This window comes from Cheilinus undulatus, linkage group 18, assembly GCF_018320785.1.
Source record: "Cheilinus undulatus linkage group 18, ASM1832078v1, whole genome shotgun sequence".
NCBI lineage: Eukaryota > Metazoa > Chordata > Actinopteri > Labriformes > Labridae > Cheilinus > Cheilinus undulatus.
In genome coordinates, this window is record NC_054882.1 from 13949225 (window position 1) to 13966786 (window position 17562).

Sequence of the window (17562 nt, forward strand, 5' to 3'; positions counted from 1 at the left end):
AGACGATCAAAAAAATTTTGGGCCACAATGTAGGACCTAGTGTCAGATGGGTCTGCATCAGAGGTCATGGGTGTTCCAGCAGGACAATGACCCCAAACATACCTCAAAAAACACACCTGAAATTATTATTAAAGACAAATTGCTGGAGAGTTCTGAAGTGGCCAGCAGTGAGTCCGGATCTAAATCCCATTGAACACCTATGGAGAGATCTCAAAACTGCTGTTGCAAGAAGCACCCTTCAAATCTGAGAAATCTGGAGCAGTTTGCAAAAGAAGAGTGGTCCAAAAATCCAGTTGAGAGGTGTAAGAAGCTTGTTGATGGTTATAGGAAGAGACTGGTTTCAGTTATTTTTTCCCAAGGGTGTGCAACCAAATATTAAGTTGAGTATGTCAATAATTTCTTCCAGCTCATTTTTTTAGTTTTGTGTAAAATTATGTCAATTTTGGCTTTTGGCTAATGTACATAAATGAAATAAACATGTATACCAAGAATATTTGTAATTGCAACAATTTCTGGGAGAAATGGTGTATTTTCTGGAAAAATTCCAGGGGTGCCAATACTTTTGTCCATGACTGTACATAATCAGGGGTGGACTGGCAATACTGGCACACTGGGCATTTTCTCAGTGGGCTGAGGCACTTTGGGGCCTGTTTGATTTATTTATTCATTTATTTCCGCCGTATAAAGCAGGGGCCACGGCCCATTGGATGTTTGCCATATAATGACAGTTTACTGGCCCAATCACGTGTCCTAAAGGTCTGTTTACACCCTGCCCCTCCCCTTTATGCCCAGGCTTTTAAGCGAAAGTGTTCAAAGTAAACAGAACTTAGCACGAAAACAACTGTCTGGATCTGCAAATAAACGTCAAATTCTGAAAAATAATTGAATCAGGATGCTGCAAAAATCTCAAAGACTCTCCAGTCTACACTAGACGGGTGATGATGGTATGTAGCTCCATGATGAAGAGGAGGGGAACAGAGCAGGAGCAGAGGTGCATGCAAAATACTAAAAATACACTGTGGCCGTTATAACTTAGACTTAAATATAAAAACACAAAAAGTTGTGGTTTCTACTTTTAAAAAACAGTTTTAAACAGGTATCATCTTTCCCTACTGTATGGTTGTATAACTTGAGGTTCTTTGCAAAGATGCACTCCTGAGCAGCCTGTTCGAGTTACATGTCACTGGCGTTTGCCTCCCTTTGATGGGTTATAACACTATTTCTAGCCTGTTCCCATTGTTTGTGTGGGCCAGTTAATATGACGCTGTATGATGGGATATACTGAAAATATACACTTTCTAAGTGTGAACAAAATTCAGCATATTCATTACCTGAAGACAGTTTCTCCGCTCCTGGAGCTCTGACCTGACTCCCATAACAGCATGACAGCTTTCTACCTGAGTTATGTTGCAGGTCCAGTCGGTACACTGGGATTGATTGACGCTTAAACGGAAAAATCAGGTGTGAGCCTTGACCTGCGGTACGTAAGTTATGTTTCAAATAGCAGCTGTCTTGGCAGCGACATTGATTGACATTTATACAGACTAATACAAAGAGAGTGTTTCAGGCATGTGTCATGTTGCAATGCTTTAGTATTTCCCTTTTTCCATGGGCTAAAATCAGGACAGGGATTGCTCAAAAACAGGACATATTGGCATTTTATAGACTTTTGTCAGGACATGGGAGACATAGCCTGAAGACAGGAATGTCCACGGTAAATCAGGGCGGATGGTCGCCCTAAGCTAAATGATACACTGTCAGTCATTGCATACATCGTCATTACAGTCATACCCCACCTGTAACGATCACACTCAAACTACTGCTAAACTATAGCTACATCTCAGCTAATCACTACACTGGCAGCAGTTGTTGCTTTTGGCACAACATAACCATCTCTGATCTCAAATGACACTGATTGGGTAAACCCGTTCTCGGACCTGGTACAGTGGTCCCATATTGAAGCTTTGGAAGATGGATTTGCCTGATTACAGAAATAAAGACAGGCTATTTGATCTGCTTTGCAAGTCTACAGATGAGCAGGTATACCTAATAAAGTCACTGTCCAGTGTTTTCTCAGCATGTTGGAATGTAAGCAGAGCAGAGTGGATTGGTGCTCCTGGCATGTGGATCAGATGTAGAACTGCAAAGATTATAAATGTAGTGATTTCATCCCAGTTGTGTTTGGGTGCAGATTGCTGAGCAGAAGTTGGAATCCTCTAAGGATGTTACACCTGATTTTGGGTGCCAAGTTCTTATTAGTGTTGTCTCAACACAGATAAACATTCATGGAAGTAAACAAAGTAATAACAACTAAAAATGTTGACCAATTATAAGGGGATCCATCCATTAACTGGAGTGCAGAATAAAGTAGTCAGACACATCACCATGCTGTGTCATTAGCAGCGCTCAAAACAAACTTGTCAGGGACCCCTGGTGCAAAGTGACACTTTTTTTCTAACAAATCTTTGACACTGTGCAGCAGTTTCTTGGTAATTATAGAACAGCATGTTAGAGTGTAATAAGCTGAAGTCAAGCTAAGATATAACCCCTGCTTTTAAATTTTTCCATTGAGCTCAACTTATAATTTAATCTCCACCCCTGTTAGATACAAAACATTTAACAGGACATTAAAATCCATTTGGACCAATTATGGTACACAGAAAAAATCATGCTGCAAAGCTATCATTATGTGTTCAGTGGGGAAATGCCACGTGTGAAGAGTTATGCATAGATAAGAAAGGATAAAAGGATTAAGTTTAAGATCATGGTATATGCACAAGAAAAGTTCAGTAAAAGTGACTAAAAATATTAAAAACATTTAAAATACTTTTATAATCAGTTTTATGTAACAAAAATTGTTTAAGTGCTACAAGAGAGTTTAAAAAGCATTATTTACCTCAATCTTTAATGTTAAAAGTGAGATTTATTCATGTCTATCTTTGCTCTACTCAGTAGGCTGAGCTAATCATCTGTGATCGATTGCTTTTGCCTCACAGAAACGCTAGAGCAAGGGTGTCAAACTCAGTCATGGCAGGGGCCGGATTCTGGATTCAGGACTAACCTGACCTAACCATAAACTGTCAACCTTGTTTCACTGGTAATAAACTATAGAAAAAAAATTAGCACTGCTAATAAATGATTTTGACATTTAAAAAGTTAAAAAGATACGTTAAAAGGCTAACAATCTGAGAAAAGTAAATCTATTAGTTCAAAAAAGCTCAAAACATGAAATTGAAATTGAAAAATAATGTTTGTAAAGGCAAATATATTAGAAGGAAAGTCAAAAACATGAGTTTAAAAGGTCAAAATATGAAATAAAATTTGTAATAATGAAATTAAAAGTCCAAATATGATACAAAATTTTCAACTGTGAGTCTAAGGTCAAACTATTGGATTATGAAGTCAAAGTTTGGAGTTGAAAATATGAGGGACTATATGAAATAATCAGTTAAAAATGTCAAAATATCATTTAGAAATTAGAATTATGAATCTCAAAGCTCAAAGTATTATATGAAAAGTCAAAATCATGAGTTGAAATGTTCAAAGTATGAAATTAAAAGTCAGAATCCTAAGTTTGAGTCCTTATTGTGAGAAACTAAATTGAAAATTTGAAATTAAAACACAAATTAATTTATTTTTCCACATTCCTGACTTCTTATGTAAATATTTTTACTCCATATTTTTTCAGATTTTGTGACTTAACAAGGATATATTTATTAATCAAGGATAAGTTTACATTTTTATACTTGAGGAAATCTGCAGACCTCATACTGATGGGCCAGTCATAACAGAAATATGAAATCTTGTGGGCCGGATTTAACTGTTCCACCTGCCGGATTTGGCCCCCGGGCCTTGAGTTTGACACTTGCGCAGTGGGGGAATACGCAGTATTTTACTCATTATACTAAAAGCTCTTAATGAGGAAAAAGCACAGAATCAATCTGGTGATTATTTCCATCCTATCTCAGGTATGTTTATGGTCAAAAATACAGCTAACAAGTCTGAAATAACTTTCTAACATGTTAGAGTTTTGTGACAATGCTGTTGTAATGTTTTGAGAAAGCTGAAGTCATGCTTTGTGAAGAGTAATGTTGCTAATAAGTGAGCCCCTGCTCAGTGCTGCAGGATGACCCGTAGCTGCGCTGCATGTAGCGTGGTCCGTATTAGTCTTCGGTTTCTCATGTGAACTGATGCAGAAATGTGTTAAAAGATGTTTATTGTTTCATATATGTTTATATTCATGCGTTTAGCTTGTTTTGTAAGGAATTTAGGCTTTTGAAGCACTTAAGATAAATTTTTGCTTGAAAAGAAAAGTAAGGAAAGGATGTATTGCAGTTAATACTGTTTATCCTTTCTGCCTAAAAGGAAATATGAGTATTACCTACCTCTATCTCATTCTATGTAGCAGGAAATATTGTAAATGCATAGTTTGTAAAATGTTTCATATCTGTAAATGTATTTAAAGATTCTACTTAAAGCTCTTTATGAGGAAACAGCACAGAATCACTCTCGTGATTATTTTTCCCCTTTTTCAGGGGTAAGACTCATGCAACATCAGTGTTTTATTGAAGTCTCTGAGTGTGTATAATAGGAAATACTGGGACAGCCCTGAACGTGGTGACCGTCTTCATCTTGTTCTAATGACAGGCTGGGGGATGGAGGGTGAAGGAGGGAGCTTCCTCATTTCCACATCATCTGAATATGATGTCTGGGGGCTCTGAGGGGGGGCTTCACATAGTTTCATCCCAGTTTATGTTTCTATATTTGACAGCAAGTGGGGTGAGGAGACGAGTGGCGGGCAAAGAGCAAACTCCTCCATATATTTCAAATTTTCACGTGTAGCCATATAATGAATCAGAAACTGCAGATATGCTCTGTATATGATCGCCCACTATATATCTATTCCTCCACCTACAGCTATGGTGTCATGCATATTTCCACAGAAGACAAAATGTTCTGTCCACTGTTTCCTCTCATTTCTATGATACAGCATCATATTAATATTGATGGATAAACTTGTGTAGTTGCATGCATAAAGACAGAAAAGATGCAGGGATTCTGTTCTGCCCTCATCACGTCATTACTGCTCCTCCTGTTTCTGGTCTTTCCTCTGCAGAAAATCCTCCCACAGATGGACTAGCACAGGTTTTTCAGGCTCTTATTGCTTCACTTGGCTTTTCTTTCTCCCTTCTCCCTCAGTACTCAGGACTGCTTGGGGGCTGCAGAGATGGAGCCCTTGCACCTAACCCTGAATGGCAGGAGTCCAAAGTCAGTGAACAGAAGCTCACACTCTCCCTCAGATGCACGGCCTCGGGGATTTTCTGTTCCAGCAGAAAAACTTGATTCAATCCATCAGAAGCCTGTTTGGGGGTGATTTATGTGCAGGTTTATCTGGCTAATAAATGCTTATCAAACCAGTGCAAAAGCCAGGACCTTGTTTGTTTATCTGGATGCAGATGCCTTAACCCCACTCAAGTGGCTGTTGAGAAGTCAGGGCTTTTGGTTTTAATCACTGCATGCCAGACTGACTCCACAGAGATGGCATCGCCAACTAGCGTTGTCTTATTACTAAATGCCATCAGAATGATTGGCTGCTTGTTAACAGATGTTCAAATCAATAATTCAGATGCAATTAGGTCATTCGCACACTTAAGGGGAAAACAATCTGTCACTCTCATTCATGCTGTGTTGAGTGAAGGTGACTCCTTGTCACTTCTGCTTGCAAATGACAGAAACAATGCCTAAAAACAAGGGCTGAGTAGGACGCCCCATGACAGCCCTATACTCTGGTCCAGAGAGTGCTCCATCTCGGACTACTTCTGAGTTGATTTTGGGGTGAGGCAGGGGTGTGTCTTAGCCTCTACGCTGCCTGTAAGGACTGGATGGCGGGGCAGTAACAGGAGCAGTGAAGTGTGAAGTGCCATTTGTTGATGTCCAGATCATAGACTTGCAGAGACTGTAGATGTCCTTGCAGTGGCTCTTAACTTGCTGAGTGAGGAGGCTGAACTATGGGCTATGCATCTCTTTGGCCAAAACAAAGATCCATGTACCTGGGGATGCCTTGGATGCTGCCATTAACTCTGTGTCTGTGAATGGTGAGAGCGAGGAAGTTGAGCAGTGTAATCTATCAATCCGCTGACTGCAACGCTGAGATCAACTGCAGACTTGGACTCGTGCTTGGGTTGACAAGTTTGCTGGGCAAGCAGTGTAGCATTCATGGTGTTACGTGCAGCCTTATTCTCTCTCCTTGGCTCCCTGGTCTCCTGCTACCTCTGCATGCAGCGCACCTGAGTTCACTCTGCAATCAGAGTGAAGGTTAGGTATAGAGGAGCAGCAGGAGCATGGCAGCAACACACACACACCGGGCATGGGCAGCTTGGAGAGCTTGGGGTTTGCTCTCTGTTTTAACATTTTGTCGTTTCGTTATCCAAGCCACTTTCATTCTGTCCCCAGCATGTCTAGGTTGTAGGGTTTTGTAGTTCTAGTTTTGTTTTTTGGTGTTTATTTTTCACTTTTCATTAGTTAGATTTTTTGTTTAGGCGGCTTTAGTGGGAGATTCAGCACTTCGGCGGCCCATTGCAGGGTTGGCCATGCTTATTGCTCTCTTGTGAGGATTTTGGCTGACGCCTACAGCCCCTTTTGGTTCTTTGAGTTTAATTTATTAATTGACTGCATTTCTTATTAATAAAGCTTGGATTTTTGTTCTGTTTATATGTTACTAGTCAGCTTGTGTGTTCAAGCCTTTGTTATTTAAAGTGAGTCTAAGAGGCCATAACACATGGTATCTGTGCATGCAGACAAAAGTGATCCTCCCAGTTTCACTGTACAGTTGTGAGGTCTTGGCATTGACTGATGGCCAGAGACACCAGCTGGACTCCTTTGTGACAACTTCTCTTTTGGGTATTGTTGGAAAGACCACATGTCTAATGCTGATGTGTTCAGGAGAGCGGTGGGTAAGAAGGGTAGGCTGGCAGCTGCACTTTTAAGGGCACCTGGTTCACTCTTGCAGGCCTGATGATGGGGCATAGGCCTGAGCAGTACAGGACCAAGTGCTAACTGGCACAATCAATTAAAGTGATGCATAAGTATAGTTAATCTTTTAATTGAAGCAGGTTTTTCTGCTAAATCTGGTCTAAACATAGTCAAGAGATAGACGCTGAAACAATGTTGACTTTTTAACAAGTCCTGAGTGTTTTTTCAAATTTGCCATGGATGACTCTTCAACTGAAAAATGTTCACCAACAGGATTCGGGATTTTATGAAGCTCATTGTGGAGCTATGTGGTCTTTTTTTAATAAGCAAATACTGACAATTAGAAAATAAAAGCCTGAATTGACACAAATGTCAGTATTATTACATTATTCTCCTGCAGCATGGCTGCTGAGTTAATGTCTTCTTATCATATACTTGTACGTGAATGTAGACATCTTCCTACCCAGCCTTTAAATGTAAATCTGTCCCTGACCTACTTCGTGTTCCTTAAACGTTTTCCTCCTTTGCTCCATCAAACTCCTTTGCTCTCTGCTCTCCTATTGTCTAAATATAAGTCTGTGCTGTGACCTTTATGATTCAGCATCGCACTCATGTCGGTCTGAGAAGGAGTTTGCAAAACAAAGGAATATTCTAACCATTTTCTATTTCCACCTGAAAAACTCTGGTGCAGTCACACCGCTCCACCACTGATGTGTTTGTTCCTCTTCCACCCAGAGAGACTCCTCTGATTGAATGCTTTGTGTTTGGGATTTCATATATAGTGTCCTATTGTCACTTTTCCCTTCTTTTCCACCTCTTATCCCCGTCAGAGAACAGCTGATTGTGTTTCCTCGCTCCTTCTCTAATCTCCCAGCGATGAGATGGAGGACCGTGGATGTGTATTTTCCTGCATACTGTCTAAGGCTCTGGAGGCAATCTGTCAACTCAATCCCCTCCACCGGGCGTGTGAGAGCTCACATTTGTTGGTGTGTGTGTTCTCACTTGCTACGCCTGTCACCGTTGAAGTGTGAGAGGCCGCGCAGGGTGGTCTCCATCTCCTTTCATGCTCCCATGCGTTTCTCTGCTTGTGAGGCTGATTTGCTCTCTGAAACATCAGTGGGGTGCCCGCTGATAAGAATTACCATGTGAGGTTACAGATGCTGCTAAGTATGCTTGACAGGAGAGTGGGAGGGGGCAATGGATGGGGGAGATCATTACACAACACAGGTTCAGAGTTAAAATATCTCTTTAATATCACAATCTGATGTTAGAAGATCAGATGTACAGTTTCTCACGTTGTCTCCTAACCGAAGCATGGCTCCATCCTGTGTGAAAACTGAATGTATTATTGTTGTCTCTGAAAGTCACCTTGTGACATTTGCACAATGCCAGGCAACTGAAAGGAGGAGAACAGATCAGCAGTTAGAACTAGGACTGCACGCAGCGCAGAGGGTGTGGAGCATGCTGGGCTTTGGCACAACTGTGAAGCATTCTGCCTCTGCACAATCAAAACAACACAGTTTTAGAGAAAACATGGAGGCAAAAAAACAGTTATTTCAGTGTTCATGGGCCAAGGAATGACATGAACACATGGCCTTACAACGGACAGAGAGCAAGATGAAGATGATGGAGGAGGGGAAAGCAGGGATAGAGATTAAAATGAGGATGATAAAGGAGAAGAAAGCAGGGATAGAGAGCAAGATGATGATGATTAAGGAGAGGAAAGCAGGGATAGAGAGCAAGATGAGGATGTTGTAGGAGAAGAAAGCAGGGGTAGAGAGCAAGATGATGATGATTAAGGAGAGGAAAGCAGGGATAGAGAGCAAGATGAGGATGTTGTAGGAGAAGAATGCAGGGAAATAGATCAAGATGATGATGATTAAGGAGAGGAAAGCAGGGATAGAGAGCAAGATGAGGATGTTGTAGGAGAAGAATGCAGGGAAATAGATCAAGATGATGATGATGATTAAGGAGAGGAAAGCAGGGACAGAGAGCAAGATGAGGATAATATAGTAGAAGAAAGCAGAGATAGAGGGCAAGATGATGAGATTTAAGGAGAAGAAAGCCGGGATAGAGAGCAAGATGAAGATGATAAAGGAGAAGAAAGCAGGGACTGAGAGAGATGTGGGGATTATAAAGGAGAGGAAAGTAGGGACAGAGAGCAGGATGAGGATGATATAGGAGAAGAAAGCAGGGATAAAGAACAAGATGAGGATGATGGAGGAGAGTAAAGTTGGGAATTTTGTCTATTTTAACTGCATTTTACCCTTTGTTATGCTTATTTTTGCCACTTTTAATCCATCATTATTCCATTTTAGAAAAAAGGGGGTTGATATTTTGAAGAAGGCTATATACTACAGCATTAATAAATAATTCATTACTTTGACAATGGTTGTTATTCATTAAAAAATAGAATATCACAGTTATCACAGCTTCAGCTAACATTGGATCATGATTTTGCTGACCTTCATGGGTCTCCCATGGCCCCCTTGGCTGGGCCCTGGAAAGCTCTCACCTTCATAGGCGGTCTTCTAGAAGAAAAGAGAATCCCACAAATGTGGTCCCTTCCTTACAAATTCTGTACTGGTTTAAAGGATCTGTTCAAAGAGTTGAACAGATTCAGTGATCAGACCAAACACTTTGCTCATGTCCCTGCAGACTCTGAATCATTGACAGGATAAATTTTAAATATATTTGACATAAATCAGTTTAATTATGTGAGTTGAGTTAATCTCTGAGGTCAGGTTAGGGTTTTCCTTCATGTTTCAGAAGAAGCAGTTTGACGTTCTCTTAATTGCTCTGATAGAAAAGCTAAGCCGTCATTAACATGAAACATCACTGAGTTTTTGCCTCGTGGTGGGCGGCGGTTTGAGTCACAGAGTCAATCAGGTGTGAAATGTAAATGATTTTAACCCCCACAGTAATCGTCTTCAAACATCTCTTACTGCTGTATTTTTAACTGAGCGCTGTTTTGCTGATATTTGGTGACTTCAGCTCCATAAATCAGCGCCTATTCTCTCCTGTAAACGTGTTGTCAGGCATCCTGCCAGTGGGCTTCTCTCCTATTTATTTATCCCATATCACTGAGTGTATGTGTGATTTATGACATATTTTTAGCCCTCTGAGGATAAAACCATGCATGCACATGTATTTGTCATAAAGAGGCTCCTTTATAGTTGCAGATTATATTATAGGCTTATTCTATAATCCCTGTCCAAGCTAAATAAACTCCATCTTGAATCGGAGCTCATGAATAGATCTTATTTCTGCATCCGTTCACATAAATCTGTCACATGAAGGTTAAAGCTGCCTCTGGTCCACAAATCTCTCTGTCTGAGCACGTTTGTCAGAGGAAGGAGGACCTAATGTATGTTTTGTATTTTAAGATGAAAAGCTCCCTCATTCAGTTATTTATCCTCACACATGTTCATAAATCTGTTACCTTCTCTCCAGGAATTACAACCCTTTGTGTAGATCTCTGTGTGCACTTTACAAGCTTCACATATGTGGAGCTTGTGAAAGATTAAAGAGAAGCTGTAATTCTTGGCTGGTACGTATGAGTGGCAGCTCAAACAATGTTCCCTGCATACTTAATGAGAAGTCAGATTATAGAGAAGTCAGTGCTCCAGAATCAATGTGAATATTTGATTTGGGTTCCTCCATTCGCACTTGTAAACACAAAACACTCACTTTTTACTTAAGCATGAAGCACTTTAAATTTGCATCATTGGAGTTGTGCTTTTAAATGTTTTCATGTGATTTTAACTACATTTTTAAAGATATTTCACATGCAATTGACAAAAAAAAAACAATGACTAAATGGAAGGATGGATGTCAAGATGATTTACATGAGGACCTGATGGAAAAGTCAGTCTTCCCTAAACTGATACTGAATCAAAATCAAAAATTATTTTGCATTCAAATAAAAATCCTTACCCTTTTCCAAAAAAAAGTTTGGACACTGCTTAAATGTAAAAAAATAAATAAATAAATTAAAAATAAAAAAAAAACAGAATACAGATATTTGCAAATCCTTTTCAAACTTTATTCAGTTAACATCACAAAGACACGATATTATGTTCACACTCATCGACTTCATTGATGGATACACACATTCTGATTGTAATGCCTGAAACACATTAAAAAAAAGTTGGAACGGGAGCACATTTGCCAGCTTTTTTTCAAACAACACTCTGTAAGAGTCTGAGGACTGTAGACAAACTCTGAAATACTGGAAGTGCAATTCTTTCCCATTCCTGTTTGCTGTTCATCTTAAGTTGCTCAGCAGTGAAAAATCTCCATTGTTGTATTTTACATTTCATAATGCACCATCCATTTTCAATGGGAGACACGTGTGGGCCGCATGCAAGCCAATCTAGTGCCCACAGTCTTTTACTGTGAAGCCATGCTGTTGTAACTCATGCAGAATGTGGCCTGGAACTGTCCTACTGAAATAAGTAGAGACATCCATATATCCAAAAAAGACATCAGTGGGTGCATGTGCTGCCCCAAAACCTGAATGATTCCTTCACTGATGTGCAAGTTACCCATGTCTTGGGCACCAAAACACCCTCACACCCTCACAAATTGTGACTTTTGAACTTTGCATTGATGACAGTCTGGATATTCCTTTTCCACTTCAGTACGAAGGACTCAACAGAAATTATTTCTAAACACAATCTGAAATGTGAACTCATCAGTGTGGTGCAGCAGTTAGCTCTGTCGCCTCACAGCAAGAAAGTTTTTAGTTTAAACCCCAGCCAGACAGGGCTTTTATGTTTAGACTTTGCATGTTTTTTCCATACATGGGCTCCTGCAGGTTCTCCAGCTTCCTCCACAGGCCAGAGACAATCTCGTTAGGTTAATTGGAAACTCCAAATTGTCAGTAGGTAGAGGAGTGTGAAGATTTGTATGGCAGCCTTGTGATTGACCGGGTTTAGCTCCGTCCACCACCCCCATCCTCCTGCAGGCCACCTGGGAAAAACATTGGACATAATGAATGACTGGACATTTGCAGACATGGAATGAACATTGAACCATGTCACTTGTCACTTTAATTTCGCCCTTCACTGCACTATGATATTCAGACCACTCTCTTTTTTTGCCTTGTGTGTCTGAATGTCACCACAGGAGATAAATTATCATCTCCTCTTATTATGTGGCATTATTGGGGTATAATTTGTAAAGGTTAACATTATCTGCTGGTGTCACACTGGACTAGACACAGTCTCTGGTGAAGTCGTGTCTATTTGACCTACTGATTTCTCTTTATCTTCTTCCACTCCAATGAGGACTCTCTCTCTCTTTTCTCACGTATTTCTTCTTCGGCATCTGAACCTCATATGACACATGCCTTCAGCTGTATTTAAGTTAGAAGAGGCTTACAAAAGTGGTCAAATGATCCAGATTATATGACCAAAGTACTATTCGCATGGGATTAGAATTACCTGTAGAATTTTTTCAGTTCATATTGGATTAAAACACAGACATCCTGGGCAATTATTACAAATTACAGGTCCACAGGTAATACTAATCTTGTTTGAATAGGGCATTAGGCTTCACCTGAGCTGCTTGGTCCTTTTTAAACAAACTTGGACCAGATAGTTTGTTTGTTTTGAGGTGGTGAACGCTCAAACTCTGGTGCAGACGAAAGAACCAAACAACAACTTTGCATGGACCAAACAAGGGAAGTGCAAACCAAAAAGTAGTGCATTGTGGGTAAAATTTGGTCAGGTATTTCAGAAAAACACAGATGGGGCCATAAATAACATCACAGGTTTGTAGAATGTGGCACCAGCACCCTTTGCTCCTCCTTTCAAGCTAACACCCAAATGCCTGTGCTGAACATGGTTACACAATGCATTTTTATGATTCAATAAACTGCGCTGCAAGATGCCATTCCTCACTCCACTGTTTTGTTTGTCCAGGCATGGCACTGCCGACCATGACAGCTAAACTTTCCTGCACCAATTGCTAAGATATTAAAAGAACAAATTGCTCCTCTGATAACAACATAGATAAAAGGCATTGATTGTGTGTAGGGGTGAAGTGAATGCTCTTGGGGTCAATATGCAATCTTTGTTAGAAATATGTTTTGGTTCTCTGGGGTATTCATGAATTATCACTTCACACCACTGGTCAATATCTCAGACAAAACAAATAATTAATGCTACTACCCACTGACAGGGCTTGCAGAGGTTGTTATCTGAGTTTCTCCTCCCAAAATATCTAAAAATAGACACTCTTAGATCAGGGAAATCCATTTTTTCAATGGAGTATGCCTTTGGCAGCTTCAGTCCTTTGACCTCAGTACTTTCCAGGCTTGGTCTGCACATAGGTGGGTATTTTTTAAAATGTAGGTGGACTTTTTTGGCTTCCATGCACATAGAGTTTGGGCTTGTAACATCCACCAGTTTCTCTTTTGTTTGATGTCCCTGCATGGTGCTGGGCCTTGTCACTTTAGGCCCAGTCTCAATGCCCACACTGACTTTGAGGCACTAAGTCTGTGAGGGCTTAGGGCTGTCCCACTGTCAAGTCGTAAAATGTGTGAGGGATCTTTCGCAGACTTTTTGAGCCCTCCATGCACCTTTTCCTTGTGTGGGCATATCTGCAGACTTAGCACGAGGGAATTACCCATAGTTCATTGCATTTTGACATATGACAGTGATTCCCTGGGGAAGCCTGCTAGCGAACACTGTAAAAGCAAAGTGAAAAGAGCAAAATGGTAAACATGGAGGGTGTAAACAGCATTGATGCTGCAAAAATGAAGTTTTCCCTTTATTGTATAAAACAGCCTTCATCCACTGTGGAAATAGGTCTATATCTGAAGCACGCTTGTTTTCATCCCTGCAAGAAAAGTAATATACAAAAAATCCCATTGCCAAGGCTGTGATTACAGTACTAAGAAGAGATGCCCTGATTTAGTTCTGTTCTCTTTTCATTATGACTGGATTTTACCACAAATAATTATTGCATTTAATTTTTTTTTGTTACAACCTGACATCAAAGCTGTATTTGGAGGTAAAACATGGAATTAGAGTTCCACTGTTGATCAGTGGCAGTAAGTAATAGCAGAAATTGATTTGTTTTTGATTTCATTGAGACGAGTTAATGAGGATGTGCCATAGGTGAACACCTGATCTACTTAGATCAATACGCAGACTGATACTGATCAGACATGGCAGGTTGCTTCATCCGTCTTACCATTCTGTCCTTGAAAAGTGAAAAATTCTCCTGAGTTTTCACGTCAGATGGCAAATTGACAATGTTTTACTGTCTGTATCTTAATCTCTTATATTGTCATTTTGGTATAAAAACAGAATGGCTGCATCATAAGTTGCACACTCTTAAAGGACCTCAAGCGTGGCCATGTGATTGATGTTTTTGCAATAAGACAGTTGGAGAAATTTCATCCATGCTGGAAATTCCACAGTCAACTGTCAGTGATATCATTAGAAAGTGGAAGAGTTTAGGAGCAAAAGCAACACAGCCAAGAAACAGAAGACCATGTAAAATCCGAGCACAGGGTCAATGACTGCTAAGGAACATGGTGTGTTAAAGTCTCTGCTGATTCCATAGCTTAAGAGATCTGAATTTCCACTGGCATAAATGTAAACACTAAAACTGTGCAGCAGGAGCTTCATGGATGGGTTTTCACAACTGAGCAGCTTAGACATCACCAAGTCTGAAGGTGTCGGATGGAGTGGTGTGAAGCAGTGGCTCCCAACCTGGCGTCTAGGCATCCCTAGGGAGGATGCTGGACCATGTCTGCTCTGACGTTGGTAAAATTAGATGTACACATTGTTTTTGGAAGAATGATTGGAAAGATACTGTACAACAGCATGCTAAAGCCACTGGTGAGATGAAAAAAAAATCTATTAATTTTTGTGCAAAAAAGTGCAAATTTTGGGGGAACAAAAAGGTAAGGAAAAAAAAGGCTGAGAACGATTGGTGTAAAGTACACTGACTCTGGACTGTGGAGCAGTGGAAACATGGCTTCTCTGTCTGTAAGTCTGATGGGTGAGCCTCGGTTTGGAGGATGCTGGGAGAACGTTACCTGCCTGACTGTGAAGTTTGGTGGAGAAGGGATAATGAGATAGGGCTGTTTTTCAGGGTTTGGGTTAGGCCCCTTATTTCCAGTGAAGGCCAATCTTAATGCTTCAGCATACCAAGACATTTTGGACAATGCTATGCTTCCAGTTGTGTGGCAACAGTTTGAGGAAGGCCCCTTTTTGTTCCAACATGACTGTGCACCACTGCACAAAGGACTATAAAGACACAGTTTAATCAGGACTTGACTGGCCCACACAGAGCCCTGACCTCAACCTCATCCAGCACCTTTGGGATGAACTGGATCAGAGATTGTGATCCAGGCCTTCTCATCCAACATCAGTGCCTGACCTCATAAATGCTCTACAGAACGAGTGGGCACAAATTCCCACAAAAACACTCCAAAATTGTGCGGAAAGCCTGTCAAGAAGAGTGGAGGCTATAGTAGCTGCAAAAGTGGGCCAACTCCATATTAGAGTGTGTGGATTTCAACGTTATTACAGTCCCTGTTGGTGTAATGGTCAAGCGTCCAGATGCTTTTGTCCATATATGTTTGAAACTGACAGAAAATTTACAGTCTGAACACAGAACATGCCTCCTTTCTGTCGCTTAGCATTGAAATCTGTATTTACAGGTGGATTACAGAGTGAGAGCGAGGCCCCACTGAGATTATAGACTGATCAATAACCCAAACATAATTTATAAGAGGTCATGACAGCTACAAAGTGTATTGATCGGTAAATCAATGCAACTCAGTGAATTAAATCAGGAGTCCTAACCACATCAACACAAGGACCTGACAGAAAATACAGGTCTTCTTCGTAGGATAGGAGCGAGGTGTGATAGTATGTGAAGTGTGTGGTTCAGTGTGTGTCTTGGAGGTCACAGAGGTCAGATCTCACACTCACATCAAGATTTTAAGTAGAGAGTCTGCCAAAGAGTTGTGACCTTTCAACTTGACCTCTAACACTGCTCTCGAACATATTTACATTTAATCTTTAGGTTCAACTTTGCCTGAAAGTACAATAGAGTTACTGTTACTGAAATAAGATGAGTACTTGTAGTTTAAATTCATTGCTTTCCTCATAAGAAATGTTTTGAATTTCAATGTTTGTTTTCTCGCCTCCAAAAACCTTCAAGACTGAAGGATAAAAGTGCTCTCTTGTCTTGGGTTTTTAGAGATCTGCTTAAGATTTGGTTTTGAATTATTTGCCCTTAGGCAACTGAAAACAAAAGAATAGTAATGAGAGAGTCTGTTTAACCTCTTGGCACACAGTCCAATCCTCCAGTACAAGTAAAGCATCTCAGTTTTTTAATAATAGCCTGAAAACTGCGTCCTTGTTCGCAGAATTATAACATATTTGGCCCTAGTGTATGCCAGCCAGGAGGCAAGTCTAGGAGTGGCCAGGGCCAGCATTGAAATCTGACTGGTCCCCCCAGGGCCGAAAATCAGACTTGGAAAAATCAACCATTCAGACTGTGCTGCACCAGGCTGCTGGAGATTCCAAAAAAGTTGGGTTGCTGTGTAAAATGTAAACAAAAACAGAAGTCGACAGATGTTGACAATTAACCTAAATAGTTGCAAAATGCTCCTGCAGCTGTTTTTCATAAGTGGCACTTACTTTTCCAGCCTTTTGTTGGCCCGTGACTACTTTTTTTGAGATGTGTCGCCACTAAAAAATTCAAAATGAGCTAATATTTTTCATGAAATGGTAAAATGTCTCAGTTTCACATCTGATATGTTGCTTATGTTCTATTTTGAATCAAATGTGGGTTTTTGAGATTTGACAATCATTGGCTTCTTTTTTTCACATTTTGCAGTGTCCCAACTTTATTGAAGTTGTTGCACAATTAATATTTTACTTAATAGCATAGTCTTGACCTTATTTTGTGTCTGTTTTTCAAAGTAGGTTTGCAGGAGTATTTTTTTACTTGTATGAATTACTTTTGCCAGTTGAAAGGGAACGTTTTGATTTAAAGGTTGAATGAATAAGGAACCTGTCTTTGTGTGATTAAGCTGAAATTTCAGCCTTCTTCTCAAACTTGTAGTGAAAGTTACCTCCAGTTTATTCATGCTGTGACCTTGTGTATTTCACCTCTACACAAACTGTTGTACTATGAAATACAATCAATTCCATGCACCTCCAAGATTAAAATTCGACTTAACTATAAGAACCCCTCAGCTTTTATCTGCAGGAATATTCCTTGGTCAATTCAGTGTACTTTATAATCGAGTAATTTCATGCATTGCTAAACCAATATGTCACCGCCACAAAGCGCTGTGATATTGAATACAGATTAAGAAGACATCATTATCATCATTGGGCATCAGCCATTAGATCGGTGTCACTGTGTTGGCTCTCTAAACTACAAACACTTCTTTCTGATTGATTAAACCAACAAAGGATAATGAAAGCAAATGAATCAGCCAATGAAAAACCACTTTACTGAGGCTTAAAATCTTAATGATCCTGAGAGCATCCAGCTACTCTCAACAGCATGTAAATGACCTTCCTGTTTGTTCTCATACTTCAAACCCTG